Source organism: Puma concolor, chromosome C1 (assembly GCF_028749965.1).
Source record: "Puma concolor isolate L17-30 chromosome C1, mPumCon1.1.hap2, whole genome shotgun sequence".
In the NCBI taxonomy this organism is placed as follows: Eukaryota; Metazoa; Chordata; class Mammalia; order Carnivora; family Felidae; genus Puma; species Puma concolor.
In genome coordinates, this window is record NC_141674.1 from 221,011,158 (window position 1) to 221,038,279 (window position 27,122).

General features: G+C 56.0%; 1 protein-coding gene across 2 annotated transcripts in view; it reads left to right on the forward strand.

Annotated features, from left to right (window-relative positions):
- Positions 1–27,122, forward strand: part of TWIST2 (twist family bHLH transcription factor 2) — a 49,822-nt gene that overhangs the window by 18,938 nt on the left and 3,762 nt on the right. The window contains exon 2 of one of the 2 annotated variants that reach the window (XM_086720106.1): positions 1,176–2,989. The exons of the other annotated variant lie outside the window; for it this stretch is intronic. The gene's annotated coding sequence lies outside the window, so the exon portion shown is untranslated. Of the gene's footprint in view, positions 1–1,175; positions 2,990–27,122 lie in introns of those variants that run through there. 2 annotated transcript variants of the gene reach the window in all.

Sequence of the window (27,122 nt, forward strand, 5' to 3'; positions counted from 1 at the left end):
CTGCCCCTCAGGAGATAAAAGATGCTGTTTCCAGGGTGGGCAGCTGAGCATCCCTGGCTGAGACTGTCTGGATCACCGCGTTCCGAGCTGGTGATTCTCCGGTACCAGGTTCCCCACACCGTCCTGGGTGCCCACTGGCGCAGACATGGCCAACTGGGCTCGGTGTGGCGATTGGCACAGCGTGGAGGGGACGTATTCTAGTGGCTGAGCAAGTACTTAGGAACTCCCTGCATGTCAGGCACAGTACAGGGGCCTGAAGCAGCCATGAAGTCCCCACGACAGTCCAGCGACTGGGGTGGGGGCTACTCCTCGCATTTTCTAGACCCGAGTATGGGTCTCAGAGGGGTCATTACCCATCAGGCCCAGTCCGTGTGCTGGCTGGGGGCTGATTGGGGTTGAATTTATGCGCTCTGACCCCACGGTGGTGCCTCTCCCCCAGTCTTCAGGGGCCTGTGATCTTGAAGAGAGAATCGTTCCCTGACCTGTGTTCTCAGGGGTGTCTGACATCTGCGAGATTCCGGCTGGTTTGGAGATGGAGGGGGGGGCGGACATAGAGAAGGAACAAATGTGACGGCTCAGCACGGCCACAGCTGGATGCTGTGCACAGGGGTCCTGCCTTGCTGGGAGCGGCAGGCGCGGGGACTGACATGTGACTGAGGGAATGCCGCGTGACGAGGCGGTGTTGGATGTGCTGTCCGATCATGTTAGGGGGGAGAGTGGGGTGCAGATGTCTGATGCTTCAAGTGGTTTTCCTTCAAGGATGTGGCCGGGGAGGACTCCACAGAGAGATACCAATGCGTGCCAGACCCACTCGAAAAGTGAGTGATGAGGATTTGTCCACCCAGGGCGGGAAGGCACGTCGACGGCAGTGAGGAGCTCTTTCAGAGAGGTGATGGCCACAGGCTACTGCCATAACTTGTTCACCACCACGGGGTTGGAACTTTATTGCAGAAAGAACAGTCTGGGCCCTCTTGGGAAAATTTTCGGAAGACAGGCAACAAAAGCAAAAATAGACCAATGGGACTTATCGACCCTAATGGACAGGGTGACGACGGCTGGCCGCAGAATGGGAGAAGGTCTTTGCAAATTTGTTAACATCCAGAACGCGTAAAGAATGTCTACAGCTTAACAATTTGTGATCTGATTTGTAATCGGATAATCTGATTTTTGAAAAGGGCAAAGGACTTGAATCGACATTTCTCCGAAGATCGTCTACAAATGGCCAACGCGTACAAGAAAAGGTGCTTCACGTCCCTAAACGCAAGAGAAATGCAAATAAAACCACAGCTATCCCCTTGCACCCATCAGGACAGAAAGGTGAGGTGTTGGCGAGGACGTGGAGAAAGGGGAACCCTCGTGTGGTGTGCGTGGGAACGCGGCCTGGTGCAGCCACTGCGGAAAACAGCGTGGAGGTTCCGTAAAAAGTTAAACGTCGAACTATCCTGGTTCTGGGCATACACCCAAAAGGATGGAAAGCTGGGTCTCTCCAGAGAGATGTGTGTGCCCGCGTTCATGACAGGGGTCAAGAGGAGGAAGCAGCCGAAATGTTCTTGGAGGGCTGGGTGGATCAACCCCTCGTGGTCTACCCCTGCAGTAGAGCAACTTAAAAGGAAGGATGTTCGGACACCCGCCACAGCGTGGAGGGACCTGGGACATTGATGCTCAGTGAAACAAGCCAGTCACAAAAAAGACAAATGATGCATGGTTCCACCTACATGAGGTCCCTGGAGGAGTCGGATGCATGGAGACAGAAGCCTCGCAAGAGGAAAATGGGGAATGTTTCATGGAAACAGAGTTTCAGTTTTGCAAGATGAAAAAGTTCTGGGGATCGGTTGCACAATAAAGTGGACGTTCTAATTCACCGTTGAGATGTACACTTGAAGATAATAAAGATGTGGGGTGCCTGGGGGGCTCAGGGGGGTAAGCGTCCGACTTCGGCTCAGGTCATGATCTCGTGGTCCGTGGGTTCGAGCCCCATGTCAGGCTCTGTGCTGACAGCTCAGAGCCTGGAGCCCGCTTCGGATTCTGTGTCTCCCTCTCTCTCTGTGCCCCTCCCCTGCTCACACGCTGTCTCTCTCTCAAAAATAAATAAAGATTAAAAAAAATTGTTTTAAATGACAAAAGTGGTAAAATTTGTGCCATGTGTGTGTTTTTAAGGTAGGAATATACATTTATTTTCAGTCCAGGTACCCTAAATACATCATCTCATTTGACTTTTACAACTTTCAGATGTAGGCCTTTTTTCTTTTTGTTGAGACGTCATTGACATATAACATTGTATCAGTTGTAGGTGTAGGACACAGCGATTTGATATTTGTGGATATTGTGAAATGGTCTCCCCAGTAAGTCTGGTTAACATCAGCCACGGTAATAGTTACAACACTGTTTCTTCTAGCGATGAACACTTTTAAGATCTTATCTCTTAGCCACGGTCAAATATTCAAGACAGGGTTATTAGCTGTAGTCACCATGCTGTGCGTGACATCCCCAGGATTTGTGTACTTTGTACCTTTTGACTTCCTGCACGCATTTTATTCACCCCTGACCCCTGTTCTCTCGTGGCCACCAATCCATTCTACGTATCTGTGAGGTGTTTTTTGTTTTAGATCCCGCAAATAAGTGAGATCATACTGTATGTGTCTTTCTCTTTCTGACTTATTTCACTGAGGATAATGCCTTCAAGACTCATCCACACCATCAAAAATGGCAGGGTTTCATTGTTCTTATGGCTGGATAATATTCCATTGCGTGTATATACCACGTTTCTTTCATTCACTCATTCATTCATCGTTGGATGCTTAGGTTGCTTCCGTTTCTTGCTGATAGTAAATAATGCTGCACCTGTGTTTTTTCTTACAGTTAAAACTTTCAGGGGGCGCCTGGGTGGCTCAGTCGGTTAGGCATCCAACTTTGGCTCGGATCTCATGGTTTGTGAGTTCGAGCCCCGCGTCGGGCTCTGTAGTGAACCTGCTTCGGATTCTTTGTCTCCCTCTCTGCTCCTCTCCTGCTGTTCTCTCTCTCTGTCTCTCTCAAAAATAAATAAACATTAAAAAAAAAAAACCCAACAGAACTTTCAGGAGGCGTTCCTGCGATAGTAACTGGAAGAGGGGAACAACTCTTGGGCACCCCTCACTCCAGGCCCTCTCTGCCCCCACTCCCTGAGCAAGCTGGCCGCCCAGCGGGGCCCAGCAGGTCTGAGAAGGGGTCTCAGGAGCATGGCCCTGCGTATGTCGGGGCTTCCAGCACCCTCCAGGTACAAGTGATTCTTACGGATTTCAGAGACAGGCTTGAGTCCAAAGCCTTACAGAAATTAGAGCCCCTTTTTTGTTTGCCTGTGTTTAGACTTAGTAACTTAATTTGGCCAGTCTGTGGAGGAAAAGGTGATGGCCTTTCTTTTCTAGGAGTTGGATTACACATCTGCCGATTTGATAACTGCATCTTCAAGGTCACGCACACAAAGCTCCCAGAGGCTCTAGGAACTGTGAATTATGAAATAGCACATACATGCCTGGGGGGAGGTGGGCCTCACCGGGGACGTGGGCACGTCACACCCAACAGATGCCCTTTTGGCCGTAGGCACCTGAGCAGGTTGGTGGACAGATGACCAGTGTTTCCTCCTTTTGAAGAAGGAAAATCTGAAGGTCATGGACGTACCTCCAGCAGGACCCACTCAGTGGGTGGTTCCAAATAGCTGGTCTGACGCGACAGAGTTATTCTTTCCGAGCTTTTCTGTTATGTGGTGCTCACATTTATTGAGCACTGACTGTTTGCAGTCTTATGCTTGGTGCTGGACACATAAAGGTGAGGGTGATTTGGTCTGTCCTGTGGAGGGTTTGCCGTCCAGCCACGGAGACAACTAGATTAAGCCACCGGTTACGATACCACGTGTCAGTGTTGGGTCATGGTGGTTTGCAAACCAGGAAGGCGTGGATTCATCTGTCTCCCGGCACCTGCTCGTGACTTCTCTTGAGTGGATCTGAATGCAGTGAGGGCTCTGCCCTGCGAGGCTGTGCATGGGGCCGAGGAGGGTGAGGCGGCTGGAGGGAGCAGGGGGAGACCGGGAGCTAAAGACAGCTGGACGTCCATACGTACACATTCTCAAACACAACGTAGTGTCCTGCAAAGCTACCCTGTCAGGGCAGGACAGAAGCAAAACTTGACCCAAAGTCACATTGTCTGGAAAGACTTGATAAGTGAGCCTGTAAGGAATGTTCTGGAACGTCTCAGCTCCAAAAAACAAAATAATAAAATGTGTTTGTTCAGGTCTTGCTCAAGAGAAGCTGGAAGCCTGTGATTCATCTCCTGGTCTGCTGTCCCTGTCCCCCAACCTAGCCCGGGAACGGGGACTGTGTCGTGCACGGGCTCAAAGCCGTGTTGGTGACTCTGTCTCAGCTCACTGATCCATATTTGCTGAAGAAAACCAGGATGGTTCACTTGCAGTTCTGCATCTTGCGGAGACACGGCCCGTGTCTTGGGGAAATTAACAACCTGTCTGGGAGACACCGGGCACAAAGCAGGCAGAGCCCAGGCCCAGGGTGGGGCGGTGAGGGGTGGGGACCATCTTCCCCAGTTACGAGACCCCAAAGAGGAATCACAGACCAAGGTGGGCACCTTGGGGGGGTGGCGGCCGTCATCTGTCAAGGGGAACAGCCACTTGGGGAACACGATGGCCCAGACACTTGGTCTGTGACCAAGTCCAAAAAATGGAAACCAGAGTTGCCTAAAAGTCCCACCTTGCCTGCTGCTGTGGTTATCTTAATTGCACACGCAGTGTCTCTCTTCAGTCCCACGTTCTCGGAGCTGAAGATGTGCGATATAGTTACCAAGTGTCTTTGTTTTGCAAAAGAATGGGGAAAATGTGAGGATGCTGGCAAAGGAGCTGGCCCCGGACCCCCGTGCTGCTACAAGACGCTGACATTTCGCGATGATTTGTGTCGCCGTTGGACAGCAGCCCGCTGACTGTCTCCCTGTTGGACGCTGGTCCGCACCAGCCCTGGCCCGGTCCTTCTCCGGCTGCCAGCAGGTATTTTTGTTTTTAGGACATAAATCCCGGCCCTTTCCTCGTCTTCTGGAGCAGAGACATCTCTCCCCTGGAGATCGAGGTGAACATCCCCTGGGTGCCAGCTGTGATTCAGGCAGGAGACGTGCCTGCGCTGGCCGCCCCCCCCCCCCCCGGCCCCCGAGCCCCCCCGGGAGCAAGCGAGGCTGCATGAGTGGGGTTCTGTGTCCTCGTCTGTCTGTCTCTACCACACTGGAGATACCCTCCCCATGCCCCCCGCTGTGGAGCCCCTGCAGTCAGCTAGGCTCTATCAGCGACTTCGGGTAGAATGCACGAAGGAACAAAAATAAATAAAGTCAGACGGGGGAGAGGCGGAGCTCACGCAGCCTGGGTGGATTTACTTTCTCTTACTACCAGAAGACTCAGGAAACAATGCAGAAAATATGAAATACATTCATTGGCTCTCCCGCCTCTTAAATGGTTTGACCTAAGCGGGCAAATCCTGGCTGGGGACAGGGGACATCTGGAGGACATCACTGTCTCAGCCCACAGTGGACCCAGCTCTTTGCTCTGGAGTGGGCAAGGCGGACGCTTGGCCGTTCAAGGAGCCCAGATGACAGATAAGAGGGACGAACCCAGCTGCGGGTCCTCCCGAGAAGGCCACTTCAGTGTGACCCCCTGGGAGAGGCTCCTTGCTGTTCTTCCGACAGCTTCCTCCGTGGGGGGAAATGGATTTGGCCAAAAGAACAGAGAAGAGAAAATGAAGTCTGTGTGATGGCGGCCCAGCACTCTGAGAAGGGGCTCATCCCCAACGCTTTATTTTTCCTACGGCCGGCATCTGTCGTTTGCTAGAAACCGCAGAATTGCACGTCACCTTGAAACAGGGATTGGCTTCCCCCGAGCTGGACGTCCAGCAACAGATGGGAGCCAAGAAAGCACTGTGAACTTTAGCTGCCTGACCAGGGTCACAGGAATGCCGTAGATCGAGCCAGACAAATCCCCATGCCGGGGGCCACGGGCCTCTGTGCATGTCTCCCCTGTCCCCACGCATCGAAACCACAGGTGAACAGATGGAAAGACCACCTCACAGATCCTTGGCCGAGACCTCTGCACCAGCGCCGCTCAGGCCCCGACGAAGGCTGACTGCAGGAGACTCGGGTGCAACAGAGAAAACGTAAGTAAAGGACACGGAAACTGGCCCCTTGTGGGGCTCCCCCGTCGGGCAGGGCTGGGGGGCGGGGGCCCCGAGGCCCGCAGGGTAAGGTTCAGATCCTCACCCCCTCGCCGCCTGTGGGCGTGGGGCCTTGGCAGAGTGGGGCCCCGGTGCTGAGCTGCACGTGAGGGCGCCCGGCAGCCGCTGGGCCCTCACCAAAGGGAAACCGAGGCGGGGACTCTCAGTGGCTCGTAACTTTTTATACTCCTAAGAATTTTGAAACTGGGAAGAACAAAGCCCTGGGGAAATGACTGTAAAATGTTTCATGAACTACTTCTCAAATGGTATCAGCCTCAAAGTATGTTTTCTCTGGATGACTCCCTTCTTCTTTCAAGGATCACTCAGGCAATAAATAGGCACCCCTGGTGGGTCCGTTCCTCCTGGGGACTGTGGAAAGCCCCCCCCCCTTTGGGGACAGCCCCCAACACACAGGGTATCTGTCATACTGTGATACCAAAACCCGTGAAACATGAAAAACAAAACAAAGCAAGCAGGCCCATCTCATTAGGAACTTAACCCAAATTCCAGGTAAAGTACAAGAAAAATTAATTCTCTGGGGCACCTGGGTGGTTCAGTTGGTAGGCCTCTGACTCATCAGTTGACTTCAGCTCGGGTCATGATCTCACAGTTCATGAGTTCGAGCCCTGTGTCGGGCTCTGTGCAGGCAGCTAGGAGCCTGCTTGGAATTCTCTCTCTCTCTCTCTCTCTCTCTCTCAAAATAAATAAACTTAAAAAAATAAATTCTGTGATGTTTCAAAAGTGTAAGACCCACGACATGGAGGTTTTACTGATGGACGATGAGGGTGATTTCACCTTTGGGTCCTTTCCTGGGCGTTGGCACACGGGCAGTATTTGTCAACAGCACTGAAATTGTTCGTGACCCTCACTGCTCTGTATGCCGTTCGTCACATCCACGGTCAGAAGAGAAAGGATCATCTCGGTGGATGCTGGAAAGGCATTTGAGAAAATTCAATGTATTTCTGACATTAACCTCTCGTACTTAGGATTTTCAGAAGCCACAATAAAAAGATTCTTCCTCCCCTTCCTAGAGTATGCGTCTCGGAAGCCGAAGTGACAGTCAAGTCATTTGTGTCAAAGTCAAGACTGTTCTCCCCAACATACTGTTCTATAACATTGCTTTGAACGTTTTAAGTGATTCTGTAAAACAAGAAAAAGAAATAATGATGAGGTCTACCAGAAAACAGAACAATAAAAGATACTGTCTACTAGGAACATTGCCCCCCACCCCATCACCAAAAACGTCCCTCCAAAACCTTTACGACTGATGAAACCATATAGAATGGAGGCCAGTTACTAAGAGAAGATGCTTTTTGAAAACACTCTCATGCATGCTAGCAATAGCCCATTAGACCATGTAATGAAATCCAAGGGGCCAGAAAACAAAAATGTATAATCCTTCATGAAAACTATGAGATAGGGGAGTCCAGCAGAATGTTGTTTTGAATGAGGAGCTCTCTGTGACTGTGATGCTGTTTGGAAATGCTTAGTACCATGGCCGTGACATTTCCTTCCCCAATTAACTCAAGTATTTAGTATGATTTTTAACTGGACACAATTATCCTGGAGTATATATGGAAGAGTAAGACCGCAGACATATCGGAGAATGTCTGACAAAGCAGGGGGGCGGACGGGAGGGCCGTCCCTGGCAGAGGTGCTATCTGTCTCCGGGCCCTGGCATGGAAATCACTGGAAGGTCGGGGGCAGGGTGAGGACTAGAAGGAAACCGAATGAAATAGTGCCAGAGAGACTTCCGGAAAAACCTGCACGTGTGTCATACTCAGGTGCAGGGGAAGGGGACGGTTCTCGCGAGCGGTATTCCCAGGGTAACCCCAAAAAAGGCTGGGGTCTGGCAGGTCTATTCAAGAACAGCCTTAGAGGTCGTAAAGACCAAAGTTCTCTGTGCACAGCTGTGACCCCTAACTCTTGGGGTGCCCTCCTCCCTGACCGCACCCCTCCCTTCTCCGTGAGCCAGCGAGTGAGTTGTTAATGCGCGGGTCTCTGCCGTCAGAGGGGCGCAGGCCTGGCCGTGGCCGTGTCCCCTTATCAGAGTCCACGTGGACACCTGTAGACAGAGCTACAATTTTCTGCAGTGAATCTGGAGTTAAATGCAACGGCAGAGCAGCTCGCAGGGACCCTGACGCAGTGCAGGTGACAGCACCCGCCTGATGGGTTTTCCAGGTGAGGCCAGGACCCCCGGCTTCATGTGGCGTCTGTTCCTCCAGGAGATAACACAGAATGAAGACATGTCCCCCCAGACAGGAGTGACAGTGCAGACTGAATCCTAGACCCGGGCCCAGGAGCCGAGTCGAGTGACGGCCGGGCCGCCAGCTGGACACGCGACCTGCTCTCGTTATGCCGGCCACCTCCAAGAGCTGACTTTTCTCTTTAACGTTTTGTTAAATGTTAATGTTGGAGGCCGCGGCAAGAATTCGCCCATTAAACATACCAACGGAGGGCATGTAATCGTATAGAAAAGCTGACGCCCAAGTAATGAAAAGTGAGACCGTAATTTAACGAGAATTCTGATCATACGACATCCAGTCCAGTGAGCGCTTCATGCAGAGACGGACTCCGGGAGGCACAGGGAGGCAGGGAGCCTGGACACACGGCTTCCAGGCTCTCTCCCCGCTGAGCCTGTGCCCCCCTCGGGGTGGGGGTGGGGGTCTCTGCCCTTGTCTTACCCCAGCCCGGGCATCTTGGAGAGATGGGGGCTCAGTGATGAAGAGATCATCATCGGGGCTCCACTGGACTGAGTGGGGGTGAAGAGCGCCCCATCAATGTGACCGCCCCTGTCCATCTTCCTAGGACTGTCCTGGTTAATTCCCGTGTCTGAGTCTGCTTGTTAACTGCCCCCTTCACTCTCAAAACTGGCTCGCTTTAGGGGACGCATCATAGGGTCCACGCACACACACACGCACACACTCATGAGCTCTGCTGCTTTCTAGGGAAGGCTGTGCCTTAGAATTACTCATGGGGTTTTCTGCTGTCTTCCCTGCTGCCTCTTCCCCATTGGGAGGCATGTGCTGAAAATCCCTCCCCCTTGATTCTCACCCCCAGAACCAGGGACCAGGTGGCAAGCTATGGCGTGTTAAGGAAGGAATGGGGGCATTATTTATTTTTTTAATTTTTTATTAATGTTTATTTTTGAGAAAGAGAGAGCAGCGTGCGAGCAGGGGAGGGGCAGAGAGAAAGGGAGACACAAAATCCAAAGCAGGCTCCAAGCTCTGAGCCATCAGCACAGAGCCTGACGCGGGGCTCCAACTCCCGAACCACGAGATCATGACCTGAGCTGAAGTCGGACGCTTAACTGACTGAGCCACCCGGGAGCCCCAAGGAGATTTTATTAGTAAATGTCAGGGGCACTTGTGTCCAGAGCAGTGATCTCTGGTGTTGCCTCTTTCAGCGAGCCCTGGCTAACGGGGGGGTCACAGAGAGCAGAGTGAGGGTCCCCTTTGTGCTCCTCTCGGCCCCCCTGCTCACTCACCTCCCTCCTCGAGGGCCCCCTCCCGGGCCTGCTTCACCTGTGCCGGGGCTGCCCCTGGACTGGCCAGCCTGCCTTCCTGGCTGTGAGCTCACATCCCTGTCCTGGCTCAGTTCCATTCAGCAGCCCAGGCTTGTGTGTCGCCCCAGTCCGTGGTCTGCATCTGTGAACATCTGTGTCAGGAAGTGCCAGAGAGCGCTGCACCCCAGGAAGCCCCCCCCCCCCACCTCCCGCCTGGGCTCTCCCAACCGTGGGAGCCATTGGGCCACACGGCATCTCTTTCTGTCGTTGGGTCCATCTGTGTCTCACACATGCACACACCACGCACGCCCTTGCCCTCACACACTCTTGCACGCACACACACAGTGCCGTGCTCGGGGGGTCAGGACCGCACAGGCAGTCGACAACCTGGCGGCTGGGAAATACACCAGCACTGCTCTCCCCGCTGCGCCGCGGCCCCGACAGATCCAGGAGCCGTGCGTCCTTGGCCGTGCGTCCTTGGCCGTGCCGGTGTGCCCTGCCTTGCAAAACAGACCGCGCTCGCGAAGCATGTGTGAATTTAATTTGGGTTCGCGTTGACTCATGTTATTATGATCTCAGAGCCTCTTCACCTCTGCGGTGATTGGCCGTCCGAGGCAGCGGCCACCACAGAGCTTCCGCGCTGCCCTGGCCTCGCCACCAGGGTTAATGGGCTGTGAAAACACTTGGGTTCGGGAGGAAAGCCTCTTGCGGGGCAGAGCTGTGTGCGACTCAGATTGCCCTGGCGAGGGGGCCCTCCGGCAGCCAAACCCCTGTGATAACCCACTTCTGAGTGTTGGCCGAGCAAAAAGCTGCTTTTTACAGAGGAGAAGGGTGTTCTCTGAGCGCTGCAGAGACCCGGGCAGTCCTGGCCGCCCAGGGCAGCTGAGGGCCGGGCAGACCCGGTTCCTGATGGGCAGGGCTCAGGGGAGAGCGGGCTCTGGGATGACCAGCGTCTGGGCCCCACGGCTTTCCCGGTGCCTGACCTCTTGCCCTGGTGTGCAGCTGGCCGGGTGCTGGGGGTGGCCTGTCCACCGTGGCCCCGGGGGCAGAGAGCCGGGGAAGGCTTGAGCCGATGTCCGCCGGACAGAGCTGCCCCGAGCGCAAACGTCTCCCCATCCTGAGACGGTGAGCCTGAGGGTGTTCAGACAGGGCCAGGCAGCCTGTGGTCAGCGTGGCCCTGGAGGGACTTGGGACCTTCACTTTCTGCCTGTCGCGCTTCAAGGACCTCGGAGGGGCACCGTGGCGGTCACTGGACCCTGCCTGCTTGTGAGGATGGGGCAGAGGACGTTTCCTGCCCATGGGAGCCGCCTCTCCTGGCCTGCTCTATCTCACTGTCCCGAGAGCACAGGCCGGGCCAGCAGGACCCATGCGAGTGTAGACAATGGCTTCACCACATTACTCACTGGGAAAACTCTGCTGATGTGAAATTCACTCGTGCTCACTTCTGCAGCTGCTGTTCCTGAGGAGCTGGGCGGGCTCTCTTGACATTAAACAGGGCAGACGAGGGGGGAGCACGGTGGAGGGGGAGGGGCAGGAGACACCAGGGAAGTGACGGAGGCGGGATGGCCCGGCCCTCCTCGACCACATGGCCCTTTCGTTCCAATAGGAGGGAGGGAATGGGAATTTGAAAACAGGGCAGGGAAGACAGTGTGTGAGCAGCAGAGTTTTCTAGAAGCCTGGCCAGGGAGGCACCCTGAGTGCGTGGAGGCGTTGAGGAAGGTGGATCCCAGCCTCCGGGGCGTTCAGAAAGGACAGCGGAGGGCGTGCTGGCTCTGCCTTGTGGAGAGGGAGGTGGCCCTGGGGAACGAAAACCTGACGGGGCTGTGTTTTCGCTGGTTCCCGGCTGCATGATGTACATGACTGTGGCTTTCTCTCCTGGAGCACCCGCCACACGTTTGTATTACGTGGCCGGGGAAGGTCAGTCTACGAAGCCGGGGGCAAGAGCGGTGGGTCTGGTCGCCGCCCCTCTGTCCCCCAGCCCTGGGCGGGGCGGGAGGACACCTGGGACCGGCCTGGTGTCTCTGAATTCCCTCCCAGCCTCCTCTTCTGTTCAGAAATCCTTCTGCTAACACCAGGCCCCTCCCCAAGAAGGACCGTGAGGACCTTCAGAGCTAAGCATGTGGGCCAACAACGGACGGTACGCCTTCACCCCGTTTTCTGGAACACGTATATCAGATGCCATCTGTGCCCCTGGACAGAACGTGTGAGGGAGCCCTCCAGTCTCCTTGAGTTTCTAGAAAGTCATGAGGCCCCCAGGGACCATGAAGACCCCTGAGCCAGGCACCTCCCCCCCCCCCCCATTTCTACCTGGGAGAAGTGAGGACCAGCTTGGAGAGATGTGCCCAAGGTCACTCAGACGGCAGGTGGCAGAGGGGAGGCAGGTGGGCTCAGCCTGGCCCGATGGAAGCTTCCTTCTGAAGCAGCCTCATGCCCCATGGCAAGTTCTACAGCTGGAGGTCTCGCAAGCCCCAGCTGGTGCACGGTGGACCCCACTCCCTGCTGGCCACACCACGGGTGCCCAGGTGTGGGTGCCAGGAGCATCCTGGGCCTCAGACTGGTTACTTACCAGGCTGGAGGGGTGTGGTTCCCTCGCACGTGCCCCCCAGCAGGGCAGGGGTGGAATGAGCAGTGCCCTTCCCCCGACCCGGGCATGGAGACTGGAGACACACAAGGCCGGTGCAGTATCACCTTTCTCACGGATGCAGGCCGACTCCCCCGCGGTGCCGGCGGAGCTGGACCCAGGTGGGCCCCCCCTTGTGGTCCGCCGGGTGGGGAACCTGCTGGAAGGGTGCACGGGGAACGCCTGGTCCCTGCAGCCAGCTCCAGCTCCTGGCGGAGGGTTCCAGACCCTGTGCTGAATGCACTCCGTTTTCTCTTCCCAAATCAGTCATTGGCCACTTCTCCAGCTTCCCTGGGGCAGGGGAGGAGGCAGGGGGAGGCCAGGGTTTCATCGACTGAGCTTTCTCTCTGTGGGAGGAGACGTGGCAGTGAAGGACACACATGAAGACATGTTTCCCGGAGAAGCTGGGAGCAGGTTGGGGCCAGTCCAGCCCGAGGGAGCCTCCCCAGCCTCCTGGCCCGTCAGTTCTCAGGTCTGTCCCAAACAGTGCAGACGGCACGGGGGCCGGGACACCCTGGGGCCGCCACCTCCCTCTCGGGGTCCCCTGTAGCGCTCGGGCCATCTCAGGGCGTGCTGTGGGGCTGGAGGGTCCCCTGCTCCTCCCGACCTTCTCCCTCCCAGGGCCCACGCGGCACCCCGCCGAGGCCCTGGTTCGCCCAGTTTTATTGGGTCCTGGCGAAGAGGTGGACAATGAAAAACTGGCCTCTCGGGGGTTTGTTGTACACAGTTGACCTGGGGAGAGTGTTCTGTTTGTGACTCTGCCTGTCGCGGCTGTCTGGTGTTCTGTCTGCCGCACCAGCCCACGGCCCCGCGGAGCGTGTGGAGGTCTGGGCACCCTCCCTGCCCGGGGCCTGGGGGTTGGTATGTGTCAAGCAGGTGAGGTTCTGTCTGAGAATTGGGAGTAAGGCCGAGAATTCCCCCTCGAGATCTCCAGGAATCCTGCAAAACCTCCTCGTAACGGCTCTGCACCACCCTGGGGGGATGAAGGGGCTTTTGGAATATGTTAGGATCATTTTGGAAAGGCAGCCAAGGTGGTTTTTACATTCTTAGAGTATGCTGGTAATCTTAGCTCGCAATCATATCGCTAATGAGTTTCCCACTAAGACGTGAAATGTATTCTAAAGAGCAACAGAAAGGCGCCCATGTTTTACGCCTGCCAAGACCCTCTTCTGGGGTCTGAGTCCCCAGCTGCTAGTGAAACATTAGCCCCTGCGCCCCTGTAAATATCCAAGGTCACAGCTTTGCTTAGTGTCAATTATGTCTTTGACTCCACAATTAATACCTAAAACTCAAGCTAGACTATACCGGAAGGAAAATGGTTTCTGTCCACATCCTTTTGGTTCACTGAAACATTTCCATTTCTGCTTCTTTGGTCCACAGCACAAGGTGCGCGGAAGAACTCAGATTTCTCCCCAGAGGGTGCCGTAGGGTCACCGGTGCAGCAAAGATGAGCCCAGTGTACATGGCAACCCCATCATCCAGCCCTGAGTTCACCTTGCTCCAATCCCTCATCCAGCCCTGAGTTCACCTTGCTCAACATTTGGGAAAGCAATCCTCTAGAATGCTTCCTGGAGCCCCTAGGTTGTTGCATGTGTGTGGTGCTCTTGGCTGCCATCTTGGTGTGTGACTGTATGATGCTTATGAGCTGAACGGGGCGAGCGGGTCCAGAGGGAAGGCAGGGAGGCGTGCGGCAGTGGAGGGGTTGTGTGTTGGGTCAGCGGGAGCTCTGTCTTCAGCACGGATTCCCAGCAGCAAGAGAAGCTGCTCCACGAGGGAGGCTCCGAGTGACCTCCCGTTGCCAAACCTTCCTATCGTGGTGGAAGTGTAGTTTCCGAAAGAGAACCGGGAAAGAGAGGGAGAAATGTTGTGTCCAGGCAGCCCTGGAAGACGGAACTTGGAGTAGATGGATTCACCACATCCAAGAATGTGCTTGAACAATGCCCAGCAATCCTGGGTACAGATGCCAAGAAGACTCCGTGAAAGGCCAGTCCACTGAAGCACCTTGGAGCTTTCTTCCAAGGGCAGCACAGGAGCCTCTCTGGAAGTCTAGTGCCATTAGACGCAACATGGCAGCTCACTGCACCATGGCGGGCCTCCCGGAGTCACGGGTCCCAGTGGAACTTTCACACCAAGGACACTGTGCCGCAGTCCTGAGGACCAGGTGGCCCATGACTCAGAGGAGGGGGAGGAGAGTGAGGAGGCACTTTCCAGTAATAACCCGCCTTCCCTCAGTGCCCCACCTCTCCCCAACCAAACAAGGACCGAGGCTAGCGACTAGGACCCCACTGGCACCAACTTCAGGTCGAATACATATCACCGTATTCATCTCGGTGTTGTGCCCTTCTGTTGATCTTAATGAGTACTTTTTTTAAAAGTTAAGTCCTTTCACTGGTTGATTTAGCATCTTGCTCTCTGCACCCTCTCCCTACCCTACGTCCCCAGCCATTATTTCTGCTACCTGTGAATTTTCAGAAGTCTGATCCCAACATTTGGTAGAGATTAGTGAAGTTAAATTATCAGACAGCTTCTCAAGGGAAATTATTTTGTGTTTTGGACACGCCTTTATTAAAAAACCTTGCTTTGGCCTTTGAGGCGGACTCAGTGGCTATCTCCCTCATGCTCCTCAGGACCCCTGCAGCTGGGCAAGGCCATGTGACTAGTTCCAGCCAATGAGCTTTGGGAGCAAGGGACAATAGCATTTCCAGGCTGAAGTGTGGAAGAACCAGTGTGCGACTCCAGTCTCCCCGCTGCTGCCCCAAGGGGCCAGAAGGCGTGTGTCCCAAACAACGCATCTACAAGATGGCAGAGACCCTGCCAACTTGGGTCCTGGGAGGCTGTGTGGAGAGGAGCCCCCGCTGACCCGAACAAGCAAGAACGGACAAGACGTAAATGACCACCGTGTTACCCCAGTGAGTTGTGGGGGTCTGTTTGTCATCGCAGCAAAGCCTCACTTGCCCTGATGGAAACACCCTGAGAAAAGAGGGCAGATGATCTGGCGTCGCTCATGGGTCTCCCTTGTGTTGCCGCAGGGCCCTAGACAGGTATGCCCTGCTCTGTAAAATGGATGTGTGCTTAGAAAAATTATCTAAAGTGAGTCGCTCCACGTTCATTTTTAGAGAAGCCCGGTTTCTGAAGGCACTTTTCCCTGAAGCTTTTTATAAATCATAAAACTTTACAAAGGGTGTAACCATGGCGTCATTTATTTGTTTACTAAACGTGGGTCTCGGTACACCAGATTTCCTTGAAATAACTTATAGTCGATGTTGAAAATGTTTCATCGTTTTGCACTGCCCCTAAGCATTATCTGACTTCTGATCTTTGGCTCAAGGTGTATTATTGGCTTGTCTTCGAGGCCCTTGCCTCCGTTTTGGGTTTTGTTGGGACTTCCTTGTGTCTACTGACTTTTCTTCCCGTGCACTTTATTTTAAAGTGGATTCACCCTGAATTCTTCAAGACTCGGCAGAACATCTGCATCACATCTATTTATTGACAAAACTCCATTAAAGAGGGTCTAGAAGGGAAAGTGGGTTTCTGGATTTAGGATTGAAAGTGGAAGTCCCAATCCCCTTGTAAACACTGCCATTGACACTGGGGGTCTTTCTTGGCAAAAGACGTTATTATGGGATGTTAAGCTGGAATTCAAATGGTAGTTAAATGCATGAACAATGTGGAAGGGGGGTCTGCACTTAAACAGCAGGCCTGGATTTAGCTGAAAAATACCCCAGCAAGTATCTGGACACGTAGCTACTCAGCTCTGAGAATAATTGCCAGGGGTTTGCTCTGTTGTCTTTCAAATATAAGCGGTCGCTTCTGGCTTCCAAACTCGGGAATATTGTTGCAATCCATGAAAAAAGACACAGGGAAATTTGGGAACATACACAGCTATACAGGCACCTGTGCACCTGTGAGCCCCCCCAGTGACTGCTCAGGCTGATGCTGCTTCCAGAAAGGAAGACACCAGAAGTGTTCTTTGACACACGGGTGATGAAAAATGTTTTTTTAATTGGGGCACTGGTTGGCTCAGTCGGTTGAGCGGCTGACTTCCCGTCAGGTCATGATCTCACGGTTTGTGCATTCGAGCCCCACGTCGGGCTCTGTGCTGACAGCTCAGGGCCTGGAGCCTGCTTCAGATTCTGTGTCTCCCTCTTTCTCTGCCTCTTCCCCAACTCATACTCTGTCTCTCTGTCTCTCCCTGTCTCTCTCTCTCTCTCTCTCTCAAATATAAATAAACATTAACAAAATTAAAAAAAAAAGAAAAATGTTCTTTTAAGAAGAGGGACTCCAGTGCCTTCCTTGGGTACCTCCTGGCTACCTGCTTCCTGGCGCTATGGCAGGTCCAGGGTGCAGAGAGGCTCCTTATCCGTCCGCTCCCAAATCCTGGCCATCCTGAAGTGCCGTATTCAGCAGAGGGTTGTGGGGGCAAACAGAAGCCAGGCGGCAGGACCAGCCAGGTGTGGCGGAAGCGTCATTCCACACCCTGAGCACACACCGGCTCCTGTGCGACGGACCAGTTTGAAACAGCATGGGTGTATGACCTCCGCCCCCACACGGGGACACCAGTAAGGACTGGAGCAAACTTGGGACGAAGGTGACCCTTAGGGAAGAATGGCGGGGGTGTGCATGTGTTTATATGCGGCGTGTGCATATGTGACGTGTGTCTGGAGCGTGTATGTGCGTACGTACGGTATGTGATACTGTGACACACACACACACACCTACTCTAGAAGTGCACCAGTTGCACAAATAGCGAATATATCTAAACATCAAAGCCCTAAAGTCAATGCCAACCAGCTGTGCTCTGTCCATCCCTGTTTCCCGAGTCTAAGCAGAGCCAGCCACACTGCGCACGATAGATATTTTTTCTATCATTTCAAAGAAATTTCTGTCTATATTTGTGCCATAAATCAGGCTGCCTGATTTATTTGCCTGCAGCGTCCAGACACCCCAAACCCAGATGAAGTCAGTGTACGTGACACAGAGTAGGATCTTGTCCCTCACACCCCTCCACCCTCATTTGTAACCGCCGCGCACCTGAGTGCCCTCCGTGCGGATCTCTTAACACTCCTCGAGCACCTGCCACGCGCCCGCTGGCCACTCACCTGGGGCGCAGGCGGACCCAGCCCGCTTTATAGGTGAGACACCAATTGGAAGGGAGGCACGGCCAGGCTGTGCACTCACAGACGCTGGTCACGGGTCTTTGCGGGACGTGGCAACATCTGGTCTGGGTCACAGCCGCTGCAGCGGGACGGGAAACCTCAAGAGCCAGGCAAAAGTCAGGGCTCCCTCATCATGACATCCCGGGAATGCTTTTGTTTATTTTCAGATGCTTTGCTCCCACAGTCCCCATGGGGGAGGGGTCAGGAGCCAGCCAGGGATCTCACGAAACCTGTCAAATTGAAGGAACCCGTTCTGTGCACCGCACAATCAAGGAAATGGTGTCTCCCTTAGGGTTTTTTTCACTATTTTTAAAAATGTTTTTATTTCTTTTGAGAGAGAGAGAGAGAGAGAGAGACAGACAGAGCGCGAGCAGGTGAGGAGCAGAGAAAGAGAGAGCGAGACAGAATCCGAAGCAGGCTCCAGGCTCCGAGCTGTCAGCACAGAGCCCGATGCGGGGCTCGAACTCATGAACCACGAGGTCATGACCTGAGTCAAAGTCAGACGATCAACCGACTGAGCCCCCCCAGGCACCCCAATTTTTTTTCAGAAATGTGCATGCACAGTCATTTCTCATTTTTTTCTTATTGAAAATTATTTTGAAAAAAAAAAAAGTCGTAGATTTGAGTATGGGAAATTTCAACCCAGGGATAGTGAATGTTGAAAAACTTGAGCGATAAAGACCATGTTCCTGTATCTCTTGCCCTGGCCCCGTCCGTGTCGGATCAGCACCAGGACATGTGACTCCTTTTCAGACCCTACGACACCCACCCACCACGGAAGGGGACAGTGTTTCTTCCCTGTGGGCCGATACGGGTCTGTGCACATCCACCCATACTCCCAGATCCTTCAGGATCCCAGGCAGACAAGGGAAGCCCATGGACTGGCAGACCGTGAAATTAGAAGCGTTAAGTCTCAGAAATAAAACGTTGGGAACCACAGCTCTTTGTCTGAGAGAGTCTGACCGATGTCGTTTTCGGGAGAGAATACCAAACACAGCTTCCAGGGGCGATGCCAAGGTCAAGTGCTTCAAGATGGGCAGGGCGACCCTGACTGTGTCCGCAGGGCTGGGGCCCCTTCTTAGCCAACAGCGGAGCATCTCTGTGTCCCCCCACGGGCTCTGGAGGTCCTGGCTGGTGCTGAGCCGGGGCACCGACCCGGGCATCTTCCCGGACCTAACTCGGGGTTTGCAGGGTTCACGTCGGGGCCGTACCCTCTTCTCTGCGCCACCGGGATCTCAGCCTGGACTCTGTCTCCCTGTCTGCTGTCCCTGTGGCATGCGGGCTCCCAGGTGTGAGGTCCGCTGCAGGGTGAGAGAGAGGTGGATACTGGAGAGGGACCCCTTCACTCAGCAAGAAGGAGGCGAGGTCGTGAAAAGGGCGCGGAGGCCCCAAGATAAGAAAAAGTGGAAGTTCAGAGGCCAGGGGTCACGCTCCGCTGGCTGATGGTACCATCACTCTGGGAGCCGGGGGGGTCAAGGGTGTGCACGTGTTCCAGGCGGAATGGCCGGTCCAGCAAACCCTGCCGTTCTTGGGTCCCCGCTGCCTCTCTCCCTCTCCAGTCTGTCCCTAGAGAGACCTGAGCCCTTGCAAGATGTCTGTCTGAATTCGCAGCCACTGAGCACGGGAAACGTATGGGACGCGTGTGAGAGAGGTCGTGCAGCTGCGATGGGACACTGAGGTCTGTTTGTGGACCGTTTATCCTTTCTTCTTCCGTGTGTCCGTGAAGTTGGACGGTTTATCCGGTCTCAGCTCTCGTTGGCTGCTAACCCGGGCGCGTTCTGTCTCGCTCGTGGAACCGTCCCGCGGCAGCCACGCGCCCCCTCCCTCGAGACCCCAGAGCCTTGGCTCCAGCGAGCTGCCGCGAGGCCACCTCCAGGATGGCCGGTCCTCCTGCGGCCTCAGCACGCACCCCCCGCAGCCCTGTGGCCCGTGCCACCCCGCCTGCGTCTGTAGACGCGCTGACTTCAGCCGCACTGGACAGAGTCTTCGACGCTTGAGTGTGTGCTCGTTGGTTTCTAAATATGATGTGTTTCCACGCAGAGGCCAGTTTTATTCGGGTGGTGCTGGAGGTTGAGGATGTGACATAGGCTGAAAGTAACTGAGTCCAGAGCTTGGGGAGCAACAGGTTCTGTGCCTGTTGCTCAGGGGGGGTGTGAGCCAAGACCACGTCCGTGCTCCTGAAAACTGGGATGTCCGCGGCGCCTGGAAACGCGTACTTCGCACCAGACCCCGTGTGCTGTTGGCATTTCAAGACGCATCCCACACCTGCAGCGTCTGCTGAAACCAGGGAGCCCAGAGCTGTGAGGGCTGATGACTGGAGCATAGTAGGGCTCTTCCCATTACCAAGTAGGGACTTAGCATTCTTCCGAACATGCACGAGCGTGTGCATGATATTTCTAAAGTAGCATGTTTTCTCTGGGTCATTAATAAAAAAAGAGGAGTGTTCAGGGGCGCCTGGGTGGCTCAGTGGGTTAAGCGGCCGACTTCGGCTCAGGTCACGATCTCGCGGTTCGTGAGTTCAAGCCCCGCGTCGGGCTCTCTTCTGACAGCTCGGAGCCTGGAGCCTGCTTCGGATTCTGTGTCTCCTCTCTCTCTCGGCCCCTCCCCAGCTCATGCTCTGTCTCTGCCTCTCTCTCAAAAATAAATACAAAGTATTTTTAAAAAGAGTGTCCAAGAAAATAGGTCTAGAAAATAGATTTATTTCTGTCAGCGGTTTCTCATTTTGAAAATTGCGTCTTTTTCTGAGATTGATCTTGGGAAGTGAATGCTGGTGGCCCTTGCCAGGGGGTGCACGTGGGCAGAGCCGACTCACTGCCGGGAGTGGCTGCACGCCCCCGTTGCCCACTGCTCAAGGAAATAGCCTGAGAGACGTTCTCTCGCACTGAGGCGAGGTGGCACCCAGAGCCCGGGGCTCTGGGTTCAATTCCCAGGTCTTGGTTCCTTTGCTGTGCGGCCAGCGTGGCTTGGTGCGGGCTGCCTCCGTTCGCGGAGGTCCTCAAGACCGTCCCTCGGAGCCCTCCCTGCCCCCTGACCCGCAGCACCGGTGGGCGCTCTGCTGGGCCTGGTGACCCCTGCCTGCCGGGTGCGGGGACCGCCCACCCCCGCCCCGTTCTCCTCCCTCCAGCAGGGGGCGCCACACGTGGCCTCTTGCGGCCTCACCTGCCCGCCCCCTCTCCGGCATCCAGGTCTGTCGAGGACAGGAAGCACAGAGCCCCCGGTTTGGGTTCGAATCCAGATGAAAGCAAGCAGCCGTTCCCTTTCCCTTCAAAGGGCAGGGGGACGATGGCCTCGCCCAGAGTGCGTGTGAAGTCCCTTCTGGGGTCCGAGCTGGGTATCCTGCCAAGTGAACCCCACCTCCAGCTCATTGCCACCTGCTCTGCTCTTGCTGGCTCCCCCCAAGGCTCCTTCCCTCCTCTTCCCTCTTCGGTTCCGGGTCACCACCCCTCCTGTCGCTTCACACACGTGCCCTGCCCGAACCCGCTGTCGGTGGGTGGGTGGGGGGGGGGGGTCTCACCTCCTCGAGCCTCGGTCCTCGAGGCCCACCCGACAGTTACCCCTGCAAAGCCGGCCCGGTCATGCCAGTGCCCCCTGCGCTTCTCACGGACCCCCGTTGCCCACCCCGGGCCCCTCCCCAGAGTCACAGCTCACCGTTGCCCCCCAAGCCCCCTTAGCTAGCCCACCCACCTGACCAGAGGTTTAACTGTTGCTTCTCTGTGTCTTTATTATGTGCCTTTTCATACCTTTACTCTAACTCTATGTTTTGCTCTAACTATTTACGTTTGTAGCAAAATAGTTGTAGATCCCACGTGCTTTTATTGTGCCTTTGTTAGAACGTTTAGCACATACTTGTAATCAGAACGTGTTCTGCCATCTGTCCCCAAGTGAACTGGCTTAGGACAGGGACCGAGCTGTCCTCAGCCTTAGCCGGTCGGCCAGCAGAGGGCCTGACATCGGCGGACCTTCGGTGAATTTCCTCTTGAGCCACCGCTGCTGTCACGGGGAGGGGTGTGTCCTCACATACTCCTTTGTCAAGTGTGCAAAGACATTTACTAAGTCAGCGTTCGCGGGTCTGGACCCACGTGACTGGTGTTGTGGGACGGAGGACCGTGGGATGGGGATTCCTCGGGCCTTCGCTGACCTGAGTTCTGGTGACGACGCTGCACCTGCCCGGTGGCTTGGCACAAGTCCCCTCCCCCGCCACGGGCCCCATCTCGTCTCTGGGGTGACGTCCCTGGATGGGTCATCGTGACAGGCACTTCCTGCGCCTGAAATAGGGCCCCACAGGGTGATTTTTTTAACACCGCCTTCTTCGGCCGATGGGTTTTATTTGTCGGCAAGCTTGGTGCCATCTGGAGAAATCACGGTTCGCCACTCCAGGTAGTTCCTGGGTTTGGGGGCCCCGTGTCCCGGGAGGAGGCCGCACCCTCCTGGCATCTAGTGACTCAGGCCTGCTGTCCCTCACCACCTCTGAGCTTGGGGCTTCCCTCTGCAGTGTCCCGTGACTCATGGAGGACGAGTGGGGAGGCCTCGCTCAGAGGAAGGCGGACGGGGTAAATCCTGAGGGTGAACACTGGGCCTCCTGCGCCAGCCCCCTCGGATCCGAGAGCGCTGGCCAGGAGAGCCGGGGGCCGCGTCCCTCTGGGGCCCAGAGCCTGGGAGGCACCTTGCAGAGGAGACATCTGCGAAGGGAGGCAAACTTGCCTTTTCCCCCAGGTCGCTCTCAGGCCAGCCCCTTGGCAGGCGGGCCACTCCGCCTGAATCCCCGAAACCAAGCCCCAAGGAGAGAGACACAGGGACCGAGAGACAGCCCTGCTTCCAAGTTGGTGGGAGCCTCTCACTCCCCTGAAGGAGCAAGGCCAACAGTTCGGCCGCCAGCCACCAGGGAGCTGTGGACGGTGGGAATCGTGGATGGTGGGGAGCCGTGGAAGGTGAGCCCCCGCATCATAAATACAGTCACCGTAGATGGGGTTCCTCTTTCTCAGGCACAAGGCAGGCCGGGGGTCAGACTCCCGAGTCCCAGAGCTGAGGGGAGAGGGGCACAGTGTCTTCTCACCCGCCTTCCCCCTGCCCCCAGGCCCCAGGCCCTGAGCATAGGCCCTGGCGTCTGGAAGCGTGGGGCCTGCCGCGGAAGCAGAGAGGCAGGGGACACAGGGACACCTGCCCGCGCCGGCCTCCCGGCAGCCTTCCCAGCGGTCTCACTGCCACCTGGACGCACAGGGCCACCGGTCCCGGGAATCCAGGAGGTCCCGCCAGGGCCGCACCAAGCGCAGTGCCTCGGCCACTTCTCCGCCCCAGCGGCAGAAGCCTAGCAGCCCGCCGGTGTCCTGGGAGCCTTGTGGGTGCCAGGGGGCACCCCACCTGCCCACCCACCCATTCCTGGGAAAGCAGACCGTCCAGAGGGGAATGGGCCAGGCCTTGCCCAGCACAGAAGCTCCTGCATCTGGACTCTGGCCTGCGTTGGAGAGCGCCATAGCCTAGGAGAACCCCGTGGCCGTGGCCTCTGTTTAACTCCTAGAAAAAGGGCCCCAGGACCAGCAGAGAGGGACCAGAGCGTCCTGCCTGTCAGAGCCACTGCTGGACCCAGGGATGGGACACAGGCCCTCCCGTACGGGGCAGGGACGCTGGGGGCGGGGGGACGCGGCTGGGAGAGTGGGGTAGCCGGGGCATGGGCGGGCAGCCAGAGGAGCCTGGTAAAAATCTTACAAGTCCGATGGCTTCTTGACTTGCGTTTGTCTCAGTGACGACGGTTAGCCTTTGTCTGTCTTCTCCTGCCTCCACCAGCATCCCACAGAGTGTTCCCTGTGTCCCGTGACACCCCTTAGGAAACCCAGTCGTAGGCGATAGAGTCCGAGCCCCCCGGAGGACCAGCGGTAATTCCTGCCCTGTCACTTAGACGTGGGTCCTTCTGCACTCGCTGGCGGGGGGCGGGGGCGTGTTCTGTCGTTTGCCTCTAACCTTCTGCCCCTCCAGGACAGGTGCACAGGGGTTGGCAGGCAGGGGAGGGGGCCTGAGCCCCCCTTCACCCCCCTGGGGGCCCCCGCGTGCTGCCCTCTCCCTACCCAGCACCCAGCAAGGGCAGCTGGGTCTCCGCCCTTCTGGTCAGCCAGGTGAGGCTGGCAGGGGTTGGCCACTTGCCTGCCGGGGACGGTCCTGCCTGCGGCCTGACTGGGGCTGCCCGCACATCCGACCTGGAAGGAGGTTGCACACCGTCTCGTCTGGAGGCAAATTGTTTTATTCCTCTGTCTCTGGACAAGTCGCAGAGATAGCCCCTGGGGCAAGGCGGCTCCGGGAGAGCGAGCGTTATGGGGGCCGCTCACTGGCAACGGCCCAGGCCGGCCGGGCTGGCGGGCCGGGGGGCGGGGCAGAGCCAGCCTATACCCAGAGCCAAGGCTGTCTTCAGAGCCCTCACCAGGAAGGAAGGAGCTCCCCGTGAGCTGGGCAGTGTAACCTTCTCAGAGCCTCCAGGGCCTGTCACTGGCACCCCTAGGGTGACCGATGGCGGGAGGCCTAGGCCGGCTGCCCAGCCGTGTCCGCTTTGTGTCGCGCCCGCCCACCTGTGCGTGGGGCAGAACTGCAGCCGGCGGGCACAGCCTCGGGGCCTGGCTGCCTGCAGGGGGGACGGCCCCCCCCAGGGGCATCAGGATGCCCAGCCTCATCTCTAACCTGCCGTGTCTCTGGCAAGTCACGCCGTGTCCAGGCTGCGGCTGACCTTGCTGACCGGGGACTGAACGATGCGGACTGAGCATGCTCTCCCATTCCCGATTCTCGAGAAGCGTCTCAGACGAGCTGGGGACTGGGGACGTGCCAGGGTGCAGAGGTGGACTCCCGGGTTCAGGGCCAGGCCTGCCCCCGAATTCCTCACGAGCTCTGGTTTGATGCAGGTGCCGCTGGCCAGCAGCCACCGTCAGAGTGGCAGGAACTTAGAAGGCGTGAGAGTGATTCTAGTGGACCCAGCACTTTGCGCCTGCACAAGCCTTGCACGGGGGGGGCTATTCGGTCTCTTCACCGTGGCCTCTTTGGACAGGGGTTTACTGAGCATTTACTCCGTGCCAGGTGTTGGTCTAGACCGTGGAGACCCAGCTGGGGAAGAAGCAGCATCCTGACCTCTCAAGGTGACAAGAGAGCCGGGCACGAGCCAGGCGAGGCCCCGGGCCTTTTGTCTGCTGTGGCTCCTCGGACCCCCGTAGCACCGAGGTGGCAGGCCTGGCGTGACCCTCGGCGGGAGGGGGTGAAGCCCAGAGAGGTGAGGCCGCTTTCCTAAGGCTGGACTGCCCATGGGTCGCGGCACTGGGATTTGGCTCAAGGCGGTGTTCTTGGTTCCTGTCTTACCGGGAGCTTCCAGAATGCTCATGACATTTTGACTACAGGTCTCCGTGTCTACTGAGCTATTCATTCACGGCCCCGTCTTGTGCCGGGCTTCCGAGTGTTAACCGGCCAGCATTCCTGGAGTAAACCCTGCTTGGTTATGTGGAAGGGGTTCTTCACCTACGTAACGGGACTTGGCTTGCTGATGTCTTATTCAGAGGCGCGAGTGGCATGACCTGGCCTTTGGTTCTGATGCCGTTTGGACGGGGGCCCGAGTTGTGTTGCGTTGGCATTTTATGGGGGAGGCCGCGCATGGGGCAGGGGAAGGGGGGAAGGGGGCGCATGGAATCCCTCTCTACCTGCGCCACGATTCTGCCGTGCACCTAAAACCGCTCTAAAAAATAACCTTCAGAAAAGTAAATAATAAAAACAAAATGGGAAGTGTTTCCTCGTCTTTAAATTCTGGAACAGCTCAAGTCATACGGATGGGAATGACCTGGTCACAGAAGGTTCTATTTAATGCTCTTGTAAAAGAATCTGGCCCCGGGTTCTTTGTAGGGCAGATACGGATCTTGGGTAGCCTGGTCACCTTATCTTACAAATGTTGATACATTCAGATTTCCTGCCTTTTCTTGAGTGAGGTTGGTAAGCAGAGTGCAAATCGGAGGGTGTGGTGGTTATGAATGAATGGGGCTGTCTGGTGTGCGGTCCTGTGGCCTTGGCTGGGCGGGAGCTCGGGCTGGCTGGGGACCCACAGATGTGGCCTCTGCTTTACCTTTGACCTCTGAGGCTTTCCTCCCCCAGTTCCTGTTTGCCTGCTCATTTTGCGGTGGGACGATTGTCGCGTTATTTGCTGCTGTACTTGCGGAGACAGAAGCCCTAGTGACTCTTCATCTGGGTGGAAAGACCTTTTCAAGTAGTATTTGCCCAGAAGTGGCTCCTGGAGGAGGAGGGGGGGAGCCGTATATGCCTCAACATTTCTTCTGCTCCCCGATGTGGTCCATGGACCCCTTTCCGCAGGAACACGGGACATCCTGGGATTGGCTGTCAGCGGGTGGCCTTCGTCGGGTGCTTTTTCGTTTCTTTTTCTGTCTGGAAGCCTGTAGGAGGCTTTCTGTACTCAGAATCCAGAACTTTCCTTGTGATGTGGCATGCTTACCCGTGTTGTCAGCTCTTCTTTCCAGAACTCTATGTCCCTTTAGTCTGGGACCGTCAATCTTCCTTGAGCCTGGGGACGTCTTCCCCCATATCTCTTTCGTGGCCGCCTCTCCTCCCTCCTTCCACATTCCTTGTTTTTTGCTCAGATGCTGGAGACCTCCATGAGTCAGTCTCTGATTTATTGATCGTTTTTTATCAGGTCTGTTTTGCTAGTTTGCTTCCATTACTTGAGAAATACTCCACTTCCAGACGTTTTGCGATTTCCAAGAGCCCTTTTCTTACTTCCTGGTTGCTCCTTCTCTCTGAAAGCAGAGCAGCCTTACTTTCTCCGTGCAGACTCCCCGTGGCTTCTCTCCAAATGGTAAATTCCACCGTCCGGAAAGTTTGATCCTCGTGCTCTGGGCCACTTGTGAGGCGCCTGGCTTGCTAATCTCCCCGCCGTGGTCCCCAGTTGCCCGATGTGAGGCATCACATGGTTTCCACTCGTATTTATGGCACGTCTGATTGGTGTTAGTAAGTGGGTTCTATGCCCCCAGCCAACCCCGAGGAGCCATGTTCAAATGGTCAGAAGGCTGCGTCCAGGCTTGGCGAGGGCACGGCGGGCCCCAGCTGAACAACGGTGCTCGATGAGTGCCCAAGCAGGGGGACTGGCCCATGTGGGATGGGCAAGACCCTCCAGGGAGGTGGCAGCCATCAGCTCCACCGCTGGGTTCATTACTGTCCATCTGCATAGGGCACATCCCCCCAGTCCCGGTGTTCTGGAGCCCAGGAGCTGGGGGTCTTTGTTTTTGGCATAGTGACTGGGAGGGGAGAAACAACAAGTGGCAGCAAGTGCGGACTGGCCGGTGGTGGCTCCTTCGAGTGAGCTGGGCAATGTCGGGTCTGAGGGAGGCAGACTCCTCCCCTTTTCAGGCCGAAGGGGGCGACGAGGGCCTGGGTGAGGCTCAGGGCATCTGCTCCACGCTCTGCAAGGTGGCCATGCTCCGGGGTTTCTGTGCGCAGTTCCTGCCTTCCTGAGACTCACATTCAACCCCCCCCCCATCTCCACTGGCAAAATCTCAGGAGCGTGTGTGTGTGTGTGTGTGTGTGTGTGCGCGTGTGCGTGTGCTGTACTGATTAGAGATCACACATCTGTGCCCATTTCCCCT